At 34.4% G+C, this 16094-nt stretch overlaps 1 long non-coding RNA gene across 2 annotated transcripts; it reads right to left on the bottom strand.

The window, feature by feature from the left end:
* Nucleotides 1-1909: 1909 nt before the first annotated feature.
* Nucleotides 1910-7638, bottom strand: LOC128203425 (uncharacterized). Of its 2 annotated transcripts, XR_008255946.1 has the most exons (4): nucleotides 7574-7638; nucleotides 4026-4228; nucleotides 2661-2867; nucleotides 1910-2185 (listed from the first exon to the last, which is right to left on the bottom strand). It is a non-coding gene; the product is annotated as an uncharacterized LOC128203425 (long non-coding RNA). The 2 variants fall into 2 exon arrangements; XR_008255945.1 differs by lacking the exon at nucleotides 7574-7638 and having other exon boundaries at nucleotides 4026-4721.
* Nucleotides 7639-16094: the final 8456 nt, after the last annotated feature.

The raw sequence follows: 16094 nt of genomic DNA, 5'->3' as shown, positions 1-16094 counted from the left end.
CTTTTTTGCCTTAGAATAGTGTTCATGGAGTACACCTTTCGGTTTGGTAGATATAATTATGTTCAACAAGAGACATCCACAATCAGAACAATTATCAGGAATCTTAGCAGTGAAGTTTAACACCTTTGTCTTTAAACAAAGTTAAATCTACTTTTTTACCTGAAGTCACAGGCATAAGACATGTACCTGACATTTTGGTTCAGTTGTCCACTTCCCATAAAACTCAACTCACAGGCTATGAAAATGCCTGTGTATGAACAGTCTACACTGTGGGATGTTTGATTTATAATAGTGAACAACATATCGATTATCATGCTTGCAAATGTTTATTGTAAAAGTGTTAATTATTCAATTTTAAGTATCATATAAAGAGTATTTATTCCATTTTCTGCACATTTGATGAGAATATATTGTTATTAATTATTATATATATAATATATTCCAAGTAATATCCAAACAGGACTTAAATGCTTTGGCAGCGTAGCCGTTGTGGACATGGTGGACTTTGACGTATTCTGGTCCCTAAGCCAGATTTTTTCCCCTCATGGTGTTACATGAGTCCAGTAGCACAAAAACTTGATTGTCCCATGGCAGTTCAAGTCTCTCAAACAGGCTTTCAAATTCTATGAAAATTGATTCAGAATCAGCCCTAGTGATTTTTAAGGAGGCCAAATGTCTCAACACTATTTCTTTCTCTATAGCAGAAAAATAGCTGCAACAGTTTTCTCATTGTGTTTGTTGACTTGTCTTAGTTGAAACAAACCGAGATCTATTAACCCCCACATGTTCATCATTGAAATGGCTAGCCACTCTGTTAGTCATCTTGTATGATGCTGTACACCTTTGAAGTTTTTATTCGCTTTTGTATCTTTGGCAAGTGTCTTAAGTAAGGCACACTACTGTGGTGCCAGGGAGCATGTTCAGCCATAAATCCAAGTATCATGGCCTCTGGATTGAATTGTCAGTCATTGACAGGAACAACTGGATGCACTGGCTGAGGTGTCTGTTCATCCCTGACTTTTGTAACCATCAACATACCTGGAAATACAAATTACAACTATAGAATTTAAATCTCACTCAAACTGGGTCCTCAAGACGTTTTGTTGAACTGTCTCAATAGAAAATAAAATGACTTCCTCTATGTGATATGTATTACTACTACAAAATATGTATTCATTTTTTTTAAATTTGAACCAAACCAATTTTCATTTGAACCTCCCATTATGGTCAACAGCCACTTCTTATTGAGAACAATGCTTCAAACATTATGAGAATAATAAAGAAACGGTTTACAGCGTAAACTTCAATCGGCCAAATAAAATTTGTAAAATAAAAATTGATTATTATGACACAATCCGAATCGGGATGTCCGAAATAATGCTACATGCGCAAAATTCTTTATCAGTTTGATCACTTTCTATTAACTTAAAAAGAAACGTTTCGTGAATTTTTCTTGAAAATAAATGGCAAATATACCCTTAAAATCGACGAATCGATGTTTTTAGAAGTTGGTGGTGGTCGGTTTTTTCCCCAATTTTCCAATACCCGTTTATTCGTCTTCGTCGTCTGTCATATCCGGATACGACCATCCGGATACTGTCTTCTAGTCCCATCGGTAATTTCCGTAATCACCGGATGCTATCTTAACCAATCATATAGCTCGATTGCCAAGACGTAAATAGGTTCGTTAATTTCCGGCTTTACACTTCCGGAAAACTCACCTTTCGCTACCCATATTGTTCGAACTGAGCTCGATTCGCTCCTGCACCCCTCCCCCCTAGAAAAACTCAACGGATTAACATTAATCTCAAAATCGATCCGTGAGGCCTTAAATCCGGAATTCCGGATTAATCCGGAATTTTATCATCCCTGAAACTACATTGAAAACTACATAGTGATGTTCCCTCCTATCAATTCTAAATTTAAATAACCATGAGAAAAAAGAATGTTTTCACTGCACCATGAATAAATATGTCAAACAAAATAAATGTCAAGTTATTCAAGATTAATTTAACACTGTTCTTTTGATGATTTCGTGCATTCCTGACTGCAGGTTTTTCCCATTTTCCCACACAGTTATTTCATATTGGCCTTACAAGGTCAGATCTTGAGTTGGGTCTTCATTGCTGGACACTATCTCTTTATCTCCACAGAAAACACACTGGTGCAAGTTTCACTGCAACAACTGCAAACAAAGTTATATTATATTCTAACTGAACTCTGCATCAATATTCAATTATTTTTTATTGGATTTAGGAAATGTCTTTGTTTTAAAGGGTTCATATAAATTAATGCATTTTTTCAATTTAATGCATTATCATGCTGGACTCTTTGACATTGATGGTTAAAACAAAGAAGGCATATGATTTGTGTACAGATTAAACATTATTAATTATAAATGTGTTCTTTAATTAATAGACAAGTGGCAACAATTTCCCCAGTTAAAAAAGCTTACATTTGTATATCTGCAGATTAATCAATTTGCCTTTGTTTTGCTTTGATCATTTAAGTCAAATGAGTTAGACATGATAATGCATTAAAATAAGAAAATATTTTTGGCATCAATCTATAGTGTGTACCTTCAATCTAGAAATAAATTTCTTCTCAACAGATGCTAAATTATAAAAAATATATAAACCAAGATTTTGATTATGACATACCTGCATAGTTAGTGGTCTCCATAACTGCTCAGAAATGCTCCCTATGACAAACTAAGTGCTGGTGTATGGCTGGGTAATAGTGCTGCTCCAACCAATAGCGCAATTCTTCCTACAGGTGGACCAGCTCCTCAATATGGTTTCTGTCATGGCAGTGATAACAGTATGTAACATGCCCTTTTCTACTTTCCAGAGAATGAATCTTCCAATCTAAATTACAAATTTAAGAACAAATATATACATATGCACATGTAATGTTGTTAAAACAAACCATTTAGATGCCACAAAACTATAAGATTTTAGGTGAAAATTGAGCCAAATCAAAACATTAGTCATTTAAAGCTGCACTCTCACAGATTTACTGTTTTTACAACTTTTGTATTTTTTGTCTTGGAATGACCTATTTTTTTGCTAAAATATCTGCAAACCAGTGATATAAGACTACTGACAAAATATTAGATTGCAGACTTCCATATTTCAGGTCGAAAACAAAGGTTTTATGGCTTAAAGCGTTACTAACGGTTTAAGAAAAATGCATAAAACATTTTGAACTTAAATATAAACATTTTCTGACAAATTTATTGTCAGCAATCTCTGAATGATTAACATGCATTTTCACATAAATTGGCCCGTTCCAAGACAAAAAATAAATAAAGTAGTCAAAACATTCAATCTGTAAGAGTGCTGCACTCTCAGTCACAGATTGAAGTGACAACTTCTTTTACTTTTTGGCTTGGAATAAACTAATGAAAAGCAGTATGAAAACTGATGAAATAAGACTGCTGACAAAAGATAAGATCATGTTTTTTATATTTACATTTGTAACTATTGGTTTTATGGTTAAAAGCATTACTAACGCTTTACTAATAATGAGATTTTTGGCACAGAATATCATCTTTTGACCGTATTAAAATAAGAAAACAGCTTTCCAATATTTTCAGTTGTCTTTTTGACTGAATTAATATAAGAAAGCAGCGATCCCCTTTTTCCAGTTGTCTGTTATGTCCAGTGTTCAAAACTCGCATAAAATAATTCATTACAAGACCAAGAAATAAAAAAATAGTTGGTAAAACAGATAATCTGTGAGAGTGCAGCTTAAACATATGATATGCATTATCAGCCAAGTGCAGACCTACTCACATCCTGGCTACACAACCAGTACATTCATCAGCTTTACTGATTCGAACCAGGCACATTTATATTGGTAGACTAGCATTTTACCATTCTGTGCTGGCCAGTAAAGTTCTCATTTGAACTAGAATTCAAAATGTATATACCTTTGTTCATTTTTTTGCCAACTCTGTTTCAACTGAACTTCCTAAATGAATGAGAAGTTTCAAAAAATAATTACAATATCTCAGTAAATACCTGCATTTATGTGTTTCTTGTGCAATCTGTCAGCTTTGGTAGGCTCAGGTTTCATTTTGTCCACCTCAATACTTGTAATCTTCTAGTCTGATGTACTGCCATCCAATTTTTAAGTCAGGTCAGGCAGCCATTTCAGCTTTGTTCCAGTTGATTGTATCAGATGATGTTAACAATACTAGCCTTGTATCCAGGCACTTCTCAATCTGAAAGTTTACAAAAGAACATGGCCTGTAATATTTAATAAAAAAATCATAATTGTTTACTCATGGATGATGGGTTCTAAAGTAAACCTTTGAGAAAAGATGCTACTGGTATGGTGCTTGAACCCACGACCATGTGAACACTTGCATGGAGATCTGTCAAACTGAGCTAACTGGGTAACTGATTTTTAGGCAGCTCCCAGCTTGGCTCTACAATTGACAGGTGCATTATACATTATAGAGACAATAAATCAAACACTTGAAGCACTAGTCCAAATAATAGTAACGTAACTGATCTTTTTACAAATTTTGAAATGGCATATCCTTCACATACAATTTTTTTGTACCAAAAGTGGGTAGCTATTCCGATTGGGATTCCGGGTCAGATAATTATATATATCTAAAATATGAGTTATGTACACAAAAAATAAAAGCTGACGAATTATTATGAGTTTGATGAGTGTTTTTCTTCATTTCATACTGTCAAAACATAATGATATAAACTGTTATACATGAAGATCACCTGCAAGGCTGTGGTGCATAATTATATAGATGTACATAGATGTAAAATGGTTGTGTTTAAATGCATTAAATGCTTGTTTTGTGAAAAAAATCTTTGCACTTACATGGTAATAACTAAAATACGAATATAAACCTTTAATATCTATTTCAAACATATAATACTTATCTAACTACGATTTCAATATCTTTCAACCCCCACCCTGTTTTGCACAAACCCGATTAGACGTAAGGGATTGGAAGAATCCCATATAACACGTCTATTTTTTTGACTATTGAAGCATATATGTTCTTTTTTGATGGTTGAGACGTTTCAGGTTAAACAACAATAAAAATGCGAAATAATTTTAGTGAATAATCAACTCTGAATTGAAAGTAACATGAAGATGTTGTAGTGAAGGATTTGCCATATATATATATATATATATATATATATATACACACATTTTTTTTAATCGTAAAAAGAGTCCGTCAATGTACAAATATTTAGACTAAGAGATGTAGATCAGCTAGATGTACCTTCTATTCCAAATAATTGTACGTTGACAGATTTTTTTACGATTTTTGATACAGCAAATCCTTCACGTACAAATTGTTTTGTACGAAAAGTGGGTAGTTATTCCGATCGGGATTCAGGGTTAAAGCATATTGCATCTATAACATATCATAAAAACAAGAAATATTACCAGATAATGTTATTTTATATAAATTCCATAACCAAAAAGTAATATCAAGCAATAATTATGAGTTTGATGTTTTTTTCTTCATTTCATTCTGTCAAAACATAACAATATATACATGAAGGGCACCTGCAAGGCTGCAGTTCACAATTTTACAACAATCGGATGATTTCGGCCATCAATTTTTACAACTCGCCATCTTCGGTAAGCTTCGAGATAGTCAATCCCTGTTGGATACTGGCTGAGGTGTTCAGATTGTTCGGCTAGTCCAAATAATTGTACGTTGAAGGATTTTTTTTAGATTTTTGATATGGCAAATCCTTTATGTACAAATTGTTTAGTATCAAAAGTGGGTAGTTGTTCCGATCAGGATTCCGGGTTAAAGCATATAGCGTCTATAAAATATCATAAAAACAAGAAATATTACCAGATAATGTTATTTTATATTAGTTCCGTACACAAAAAAATAAATATCCAACTTATAATTATGAGTTTGACGGCTTTTTTTCATTTCATTCTGTCAAAACATAACGATATATACATGAAGGGCACCTGCAAGGCTTTTAGGGCACAGTTTTTAATCGCTCGGAACATTTCGGCCATGGCCGAGTTATTACGATTGTATAACGAGGTCTATCTAGAAGCTTTGTCGGAGGAGGTCGAGTTATTACGATTGTATCGAGTTGTTCCCCTTCGCATAATTGTTTTCTGTGTCAGTCAACTTTCGTTTTATTGGAAAGGTAAACAACTTGTTTTAATGCACTAAATGGTTGTTTAGTGCAAAATAACATTTCACTTACATTGTAAAATATGAATATAACTCTTTATGATCAATTTCAACCATAAAATACTTCACTTAAAACAATTTCAATATTTTTAAAACACCCCCGTTTTTTGCACATTCCCCTTTAGACGTTAGGGATTGGAAGAATCCCGTATAACACGTCTATTATTTTAGACTAATTGTTCGGCCAAGGCCGAGTTGTTACGATTGTATTATCTCGAAGCTTGTTGGAGGTGGCCGAATTATTACGATTGTTGTTCCACTTGGCATAATTATACCCCCCAAAACAAAGTTTGGGGGTATACTGGAATCGGGTTGTCCGTCTGTCCGTCCGTCCGTCTGTCTGTCTGTCTGTCTGTCCGTCCGTCTGTCCGTCTGTCCGTCCGTCTTTTTTTTGTCCGGGATTCATCTTTGTCGTTATTGAACGAATCTTTTTCAAACTTTCAAATATTAATGACCATGATGTAAACCTGTGCCTCCGTGGATTTGGTCAGAATCGCATGATCCTGAGTGGAGTTGTGGCCCCTTAATGAGTTAAATTGGGCAAAATAAGCTTTGTCCGGGATTCATCTTTGTCGTTATTGAACGAATCTTTTTCAAACTTTCAAATATTAATGACCATGATGTAAACCTGTGCATCCGTGGATTTGGTCAGAATCGCATGATCATGAGTGGAGTTGTGGCCCCTTAATGAGTTAAATTGGGCAAAATTAGCTTTGTCCGGGATTCATCTTTGTCGTTATTGAACGAATCTTTTTCAAACTTTCAAATATTATTGACCATGATGTAAACCTGTGCCTCCGTGGATTTGGTCAGAATCGCATGATCCTGAGTGGAGTTGTGGCCCCTTAATGAGTTAAATTGGGCAAAATTAGCTTTGTCCAGGATTCTTCTTTGAAGCTATTGAACAAATCTTTTTCAAACTTTCAAATATTAATAGCCATGATGTAAACCTTTGCCTACATGAATTTGGTGGGAAATAAATGTATTGCCTTGTGCGTTCTAGTGATACCATAACTAAGGCCAGGGCAAACAACCTAGACAGGGAAGGGGTGGGGGGTATTCGTTAGCCTTTGGCTTACAGTTCTAGTTGTTGTCTGTGTCAGTCAACTTTCCTTTTAATGAAAAGGTGAATAATGTGTTTTAATGCATTAAATGCTTGTTTTTTTTGCAAAATAGCTTTGCACTTCAATGGTAAAATATGAATATAAATCTTTATTATCCATTTCAACCATAAAATACTTCACTTAATACAATTTCAATATTTTTCAAACACCCCCGCTTTTTGCACAAAACCGTTTAGACGTTAGGGATTGGAAGAATCCCGTATAACACGTCTATTATTTCAGACTAATGTACATGTACCTTCGTGTCCGAAATTGATCACTTCCTGGCAGCTCATTTCTGGATTGTCTCCATCTAAATTTAACATTTTTAGACGCATACATTGATGCCATTTTTGCTTCGATTGATGTTAAAGCAATAGCACTAATACAGGTCGGTTATTTTTGTAGAAGAACGTGTTAGAAGTAACATTCAATTTCATTTCCGCATAATCGCCGCCATATTGTGTATGACTTAAAAACTACACCCTATAGTCCAAAATAACAATAGGCATAACGTTGACACACTGTGATAGGTATAATCCAAATAATTTACTCAAACAAATACAATAGTTTGATTGCTGCTGAAAAAATCATTTGAAACATAAAAGCTTTTCACAAAATATTACATGACATGAAGTCTTTAACCGCGTATGATTTATTTCTTAATAATAGCTTTCATTCATAAAATAAGTTCTTTGCCGGTCAGTCTTGAATGCCGGATATGTGTGATGTCACACGGGGTGCAAACATGTGTGTAGCTTACTATTGGATGTAGGGTAAAATGATTTGTATGTAAATGCTATACTTTCATTATTTTTCATTATTTTGTTTAATAAAACTAACCAAATTGCAACGGTACAACTATACTAAGAGTTACACACAATGTTTGTCATAAAAAAGGCAATAACGCCTTAAATACACATAAGCAGGTACTTGACGCCCCACATTCACGTAAGTAGTTCTGTTGCTACGCAGGTGGTGTGTATTAATATATTCATGTTCAATATGTCGTGTCAGGCGACTAGTCGCGTTTCTGAAATACCGCTCTCTTAAAAGACTGTCGGCTTGCAGCCGACAGTCTAAAAATAGTTTGCCATTCCTGTGCCCAGGCGGCATTGTGGTTATTCTCCACTCCTGTGATAGCTCTAATATGTTTTATCTAAATTATTGTCACTTAGAGAAGAAGCAATACCTTATTTATATTATTAGCATTCATTTTCTATTTGTGTAATATAAGAATTAAGTGCCAAAATGTGAATGAGCCCATTAACATTGATTTTTTTAACAAACATTTTATGTGAAGGAAAACTTTGCCTCCATTTATTTCGGTTCAAAGTAATGGCAAGAGACAATTGCATCTTTACATGTTCAGCAGTGATCCAATTTATAAAACATGTCACTAAAAAGGGACCCTCAGCTTCAGAGACTATGTCTACCATTCCAGAGTCAATGCAGATACTAATCTGCAGAATAGCAAGTCCTAAAGTAGTCAGATTAAATGATAAATATCGTAACTTTGACATTTAGTATTTCTGTAGAACAATGCTGGCATATAAGATGATTATATGAGCCACTTTCACGTCCATTCACTTGATAAAAACCAGTAGTTGTGTCCTTTTTGAAAGGCAAAGAAAACATATTCTGTTGGGAATAATTTACCCATAACCTCTTGTTGGAAAGGTGGGCACTTGGACCACTAACACTATAAATAATTGCTGTGGAGTAATATTACACTTTCAATACTTGTTTGTGTTTGTAGGTATGCCTGGTGTAGAGATAACAAATGTGGATGGTACTCTATCAACTCTGCCACTATGGACAATTACCTCTCGCTCATTCTCAAGAGGGTAAGAAAGTGTATGCATCCTGGTAAGCTGATTTTAAAATGAAGAAGATAATTGTTGATTTCATGTTAGGACCAGCATGTCACATAGAAATACAATGTCAGAAGGTCAACTTTCAAGGTCACAGTTATGGATCACTGGTCAACTTGGCCATGTGCTTGGTGATTTAAAGTAACTTGGCACAAATGTTCGCCAGATTTAGGCGTGTCAAAAAAATGAGTTGCGTATTCATAAAATCGCTTCGATACTATATTCAATAATCTTAACTTAGGGACTGTTGACAATGTCCAAACATATGCCTTTCATTCAATATGAGGCATATAGTAATCAGACCATCCCGTCCATCCATCCATCCCAATAGTTTCTGATCAATTTATTGTGAATGCTTAGGCCCAGGGACCTTAAAGTAGGCAGGCAGGTTGTTCCTGACCAGAAGATGAACCCTATGATTTTGATGACAGTGGGTCATAGGTTAAGGTTGTTCCTACCAGTAGATGAACCCTAGTGATTTCGATGAGAGTGGGTCAAGGTGAAGGTTGTTGACCAGTAGATAATTTCCATTTAATTTCGATGACAGTGGGTCAAGATTAAGGTTGTCCTGACCAGTAGATGAACCTATTGATCTTGATGAGAGTTGGTCAAGGTGAAGGTTGTTCCTGACCAGTAGATAATTTCCATTTAATTTTGATGACAGTGGGTCAAAGGTTAAGGTTGTCCCTGACAGTAGATGACCCTATTGATCTTGATGAGAGTTGGTCAAGGTGAAGGTTGTTCCTGACCAGTAGATAAATTCCATTGATTTTGATGATAGTAGGTCAAAGGTTAAGGTTGTCCTGACCAGTAGATGAACCCTATTGATTTCATGAGAGTGGGTCAAGGTGAAGGTTGTCCTGGCCAGTAGATAAATTCCATTGATTTTGATGATAGTAGGTCAAGATTAAGGTTGTTCCTGACCAGTAGATGAACCCTATTGATTTTGATGAGAGTTGGTCAAGGTGAAGGTTGTTCCTGACCAGTAGATAATTTCCATTTAATTTTGATGACAGTGGGTCAAAGGTTAAGGTTGTCCCTGACCTGTAGATGAACCCTATTGATCTTGATGAGAGTTGGTCAAGGTGAAGGTTGTTCCTGCCAGTAGATAAATTCCATTGATTTTGATGACAGTGGGTCAAAAGTTAAGGTTGTCCCTGACCAGTAGATGAACCCTATTGATCTTGATGAGAGTTGGTCAAGGTGAAGGTTGTTCCTGGCCAGTAGATAAATTCCATTGATTTTGATGACAGTGGGTAAAAGGTTAAGGTTGTCCTGACCAGTAGATGAAACCTATTGATTTCATGATAGTGGGTCAAGGTGAAGGTTGTTCCTGGCCAGTAGAAATTTCCATTTAATTTTGATGACAGTGGGTCAAAGGTTAAGGTTGTTCCTGACCAGTAGATGAAACCTATTGATTTTCATGAAAGTGGTTCAAGGTGAAGGTTGTTCCTGGCAGTAGATAATTTACATTTAATTTTGATGACAGTGGGTCAAAGGTTAAGGTTGTTCCTGACCAGTAGATGAAACCTACTGATTTTCATGAGAGTGGTCAAGGTGAAGGTTGTTCCTGGCCAGTAGATAAATTTCCATTGATTTTGATGACAGTGGGTCAAAGTTAAGGTTGTCCCTGACAGTAGATGAACCCTATTGATCTTGATGAGAGTTGGTCAAGGTGAAGGTTGTTCCTGGCCAGTAGATAAATTCCATTGATTTTGATGACAGTGGGTCAAAAGTTAAGGTTGTCCCTGACAGTAGATGAACCCTATTGATCTTGATGAGAGTTGGTCAAGGTGAAGGTTGTTCCTGGCCAGTAGATAAATTCCATTGATTTTGATGACAGTGGGTCAAAGGTTAAGGTTGTTCCTGACCAGTAGATGAAACCTATTGATTTTCATGATAGTGGGTCAAGGTGAAGGTTGTTCCTGGCCAGTAGATAATTTCCATTTAATTTGATGACAGTGGGTCAAAGGTTAAGGTTGTTCCTGACCAGTAGATGAAACCTATTGATTTTCATGATAGTGGGTCAAGGTGAAGGTTGTTCCTGGCCAGTAGATAATTTCCATTTAATTTTGATGACAGTGGGTCAAAGGTTAAGGTTGTTCCTGACCAGTAGATGAAACCTATTGATTTTCATGAGAGTTGGTCAAGGTGAAGGTTGTTCCTGGCCAGTAGATAAATTCCATTGATTTTGATGACAGTGGGTCATAGGTTAAGGTTGTTCCTGACCAGTAGATGAAACCTATTGATTTTCATGATAGTGGGTCAAGGTGAAGGTTGTTCCTGGACCAGTAGATAATTTCCATTAATTTTGATGACAGTGGGTCAAGGTTAAGGTTGTTCCTGACCAGTAGATAATTCCATTAATTTTGATGATAGTAGGTCAAAGGTTAAGGTTGTTCCTGACTAGTAGATGAACCCTATTGATTTTGATGACAGTGGGTCATAGATTAAGGTTATACTGACCAGTAGATGAACCCTATTGATTTTGATGACAGTGGGTCATAGATTAAGGTTATACTGACCAGTAGATGAATCCTATTGATTTGATGACAGTGGTCAAAGGTGAAGGTCATGGTGAACAGGAGCTGAATTTTTTTACGTTCAAAATTCCTGCTTGTTATTAAGTAAAAAAGTTTCAATGAGATGCCTTAGACACATTGCCCTCTGAAAGAAGTTTATGTGTTGCCGGTAAAGATTTGCATGCGATAAGACCCCAGCTTCTCCATAAATCTCAAGCGTAACAAACTTAAATAGCTTGAACCTGTTATAAATAAAATATTTCAATAAATTGGGGTAATTTAGAAACATGACATACAAAATAAAAAATGTCATGTACATACAGTGTACTAATGCTCAAAAGCAATATGTTTGGTCATTAAGAACTTGTGTTTCTATAGTATAGGACAAATAGATTTCAGTGTAAATCACTTGTAAATGGGATATGTCAGATAAGCACAAATTTCAAACTTTTTTTCTGTATTTCAGAATGCATCCATGCCACCTGGTTTTGACATTACGGCTGTTGACTGATTTCAGCAATGCAGGTATTCCGATGTTATTGTTTAACTGGAGGCAATAAGTTTGGAAATAAACTGGACAATATTGTGCTCAGATTGGATGAGCATGACATCATTTAACCACTGATATCAAGGTTAAAAATATCAGCTATTCTTAATCATATAAGCTCATGATATACTGTTTGTTTCTTTCCTAATTGAATTTCTTTCATGCCGTTTTTGTTGCGGCTTTGAGATAATATCATTTTCTAATGAAACAGCTGACTTGTATTGGTCTTTGGTCTATATGTGCATCTATTTGCACATTTTGTTTGCTCTTTTTAGCAAACATTACATTAATTGCAAACAAGTATCAAAACTTGCTACACATGGATGCAGAATGATGTTTCATTTACAGGCGCCTAGCCAGGCATACTCCCATACTCCCGGGAGTACTTCGATTTTGAAAAATGAAAATTCTGAATGGCCTAAATCAGGTGTAAAACTTGAACCAGTAAGGGGGTACAGGCGAATTTGAAACCAATCCAGCTCGGCATTATAAAAGTTAAATGTAAAATGTCATCGGTAGAACTGTACATAGAATCATTTACTACGATGTTCCAAGCACACTTTAAATATGAAATCTTAAACACGGTAAACAACTTAGCTTTACTTATACGTATTATAACTATGATCAATTATAGTTATAGTTACCTCCCGTCTTTATTACGTCAAGTCAAGTTTTAAACAGCGCGAATTTTAAACAAACAAAAATGGCGTCTCCGACAACCTTTTACCCACCTTGTCCCGATATTTTTCGAGGAAATGGAACTTGTGCAACATCAGTCCTGTATGATAGTGAGTTCAAATTCAACCTGCTGACCAAACACTGGGATGAGGCTCCAAGTTTCAAGTTTCCAACAAGGTATTCTATACTATTATTTATAAAAATACACACGCTACTGTAGACTTTCAAGAAAAGTAGCACTTCCCTTCTCAAAAAAGTGCGGAAAACGCGCGTTTAACGCGCGTTAAACGTGCAGAAAACGCGCGTTAAACGCAGCGGTATTGGCACTGCGTTTTAAGCGTATTTTTCTTACCGAGTGCGTAAAAAGTGAATAAAATTGAACAGAAAAGCGCACTTAAGCGTATTTTTCTGCGCTTTTTACAAAAAACGCACTAAAACGCACTTGAGCGTATTTTAAGTGCGTTTTTTAACAAAAAAAATACACTTAAAACAAACTTACACAAAAAAAAACACACTAAGTGTGTTTAAACCGCGTTTTTTTGGATAAAATGCGCACTTAAAACGCAGTTGAGTGCGTCTTTTCTGAAAGTGCGTTTTTTACCTCCAAAAAGCGCAGTTAAAACGCACTTAAGTGCGTTTTTTTAGAAAGAATGCGCACTTCTTGAAAGTGCGTTTTTAGTTCGCTTTTTGGAGGTAAAAACGCGCTTCTAGAAAAGACGCACTCAACTGCGTTTTAAGTGCGCATTTTTGGGTTAAAAACGCAGTTAAACGCACTTCAGTAAAGAAGTGCGTTTTGATCCCTAAAAAACGCGCTTAAAACGCACATCCATTTTTACTGATTAAAAGTGAATCTTTTGCACCCAAATTTTATGAAAAAAAAAATGCGTTAAAAGTGCATTTTTTTCTGCATTAAAAGAGCATTTTTCTGTGTTAAAAAAGAGCACAAATTCACTCAGGTACATTTTACCTGCATTAAAAGTGTCCATTTTTGCAAAAATAAAAAATGGACACTTTTAATATATTATATATATATATATAAATATATTGAACCATCAAAAATAGAACACATTTGAATAAATAAATACTGATTTTGTTTCATTTAAATTTCCTAAACATGAGTTTGTGTTACATATATAAAAAAAAATCTTATAATTAATTTAACATGACACCTTGTAACTGGACATAATGTATTTACAGTCAGACAAACAAGTACATATTTGTAAAATTTAGCAATAATAAAATAACCTTTTACTCAGTGGCAAAAATAATTGATAGAAAATCATGAAACTGTAAGCTACAAATTGGAAAATGACAGTCTCAGGAATCTTTTGTTATATTTTTGTCAAATCTAGAGATTCCTGACAGCTCTGGAATAAAAACAGGGTATCATATTTTAAATAAGTAATGACTTTATTAGTACTTAAATTGTTGACCCAATTTGGCCAGTTTCCAATAACTGGTAAGCCATGTGGAAGATGACAGTTTTATGACCCCTCCAAAAACCAACACTGTAATCATTTGTATAACTTTAAAGGTGCTAGTGTGCATATTTATGGAAACATGGCAATTTCTGCTTAATATGTTAATATTATATTAACATATATAAGGATAAAAACAAGTGCATCTTCATAGAGTTTTAAACTGCATCTACTATCTGGGACCAATAATCCTACTTCCAGCTACTATCTACACCAGCATTGTTATTTATTAAAATATGTGCACTAGATTGAAAGTTGACAAACAAAAGTCCCACAAGTAGTCAAGTGTCATAACAGTGAAATTAACAACTGAAATAAAGAATACATACCATGACCTGAGTGCTTTCACATGTCAGTTTATCACAAATCATCCAATAGTGGTATTGTCATGTTTCTAATCATAGTTCATATTTACCTGATCTAATGATCATTATTTTATTTCACTAATCCCTTTAATATTAATTTGTTTTAATTGGTGTAAATCCATTTATTAATTAAAACATCATCAATATTCTTTTAATGAAATCCCAACAAAATGGCTACCAGTAGCTTTGATTTGAAATTGGCTCCCTAAATGCTGAGATTTAATTGGTCCTTGGTACAATCAGATAAGATCAGGCTTATCATGCATGTTGTAAAATTGGAAAAGAAATGACAAAGAATTTGGTACTGGCATTACAAGAAACTTAAGGAATAATAATTCTATAAATGTTATAATTACATGCAATTGATTCTTGCCTATAAGTAAAATGTGTTCTTTTGATTACACAATAAATAAGAAATTATAATATATTTTTGATTTTTAAAATAATCTTTCTTTTTATTTCATTATTTTATTTTTTTTATTTTAAAGGTATATTGATCAATAATAAAATGCTTATTTACTGGTTGATTTATTCATTCATTCATATTCTTGTATTTATGTGTGTATTTCATAAATGTTATTTTGAGAAGGGCATGATTCACATTAATATTAAAAAAAGTAAAAGATTCACTTCTTAACAAAAAGACACACTTAAAACGCACTTACTGGTAGTCAGAAAAATATCAACGCACTTTTCCCTTAAAAGATCCACTTAAAACGCACTCTGCTGAAAACAAAAACCTAAAAGATTCACTTTTAACGCACTTCTGTTAGAAAAGACGCACTTATTCAGACAAAAAACGCACTTCTGTTAACAAAAGACGCAGAAAAAATACACTTATTTAGAAAAGATACACTTATTACGCAGTTATTCATAAAAATACGCATAATAAATACACTTTTTCAGAAAAACGCAGGAAAAATACACTTTTTAGTGCGTTTTAAGCGCGTTTTGGTAAAAAGTGTATTTTTTTTGAGAAGGGTTAACTGAAATACTAATTAATATTGTAAAAGGGAATTCAAATAAATAAATAATGTAATAGCATGTGTTTTTGTTAATTTGGTGACTTTTTCAGAGCAAGAATTTATAAAAATATAATACAATTTGATAGTCAAATTCGGTTAAATCCCTTGAGATAATTAAAAGTTATGAACGTCATATCACAAGTCCCTGTAGCGTAACGGTTAGCGTCGAGGACTCGTAAATCATCAACTCGAGTTCGAATCTGGAGAGAGTACATATATTTTTAAAAATTATTTTTACATATTTATTGTTATCTAATGTTGTTATTATTTTATTCTTGTTGTTGTTGTTGT

This window comes from Mya arenaria, chromosome 9, assembly GCF_026914265.1.
Source record: "Mya arenaria isolate MELC-2E11 chromosome 9, ASM2691426v1".
NCBI classification, from domain to species: domain Eukaryota; kingdom Metazoa; phylum Mollusca; class Bivalvia; order Myida; family Myidae; genus Mya; species Mya arenaria.
The sequence above is the reverse complement of the archived record's forward strand: the minus strand, read 5'-3'. Positions and strand labels throughout refer to the sequence as shown.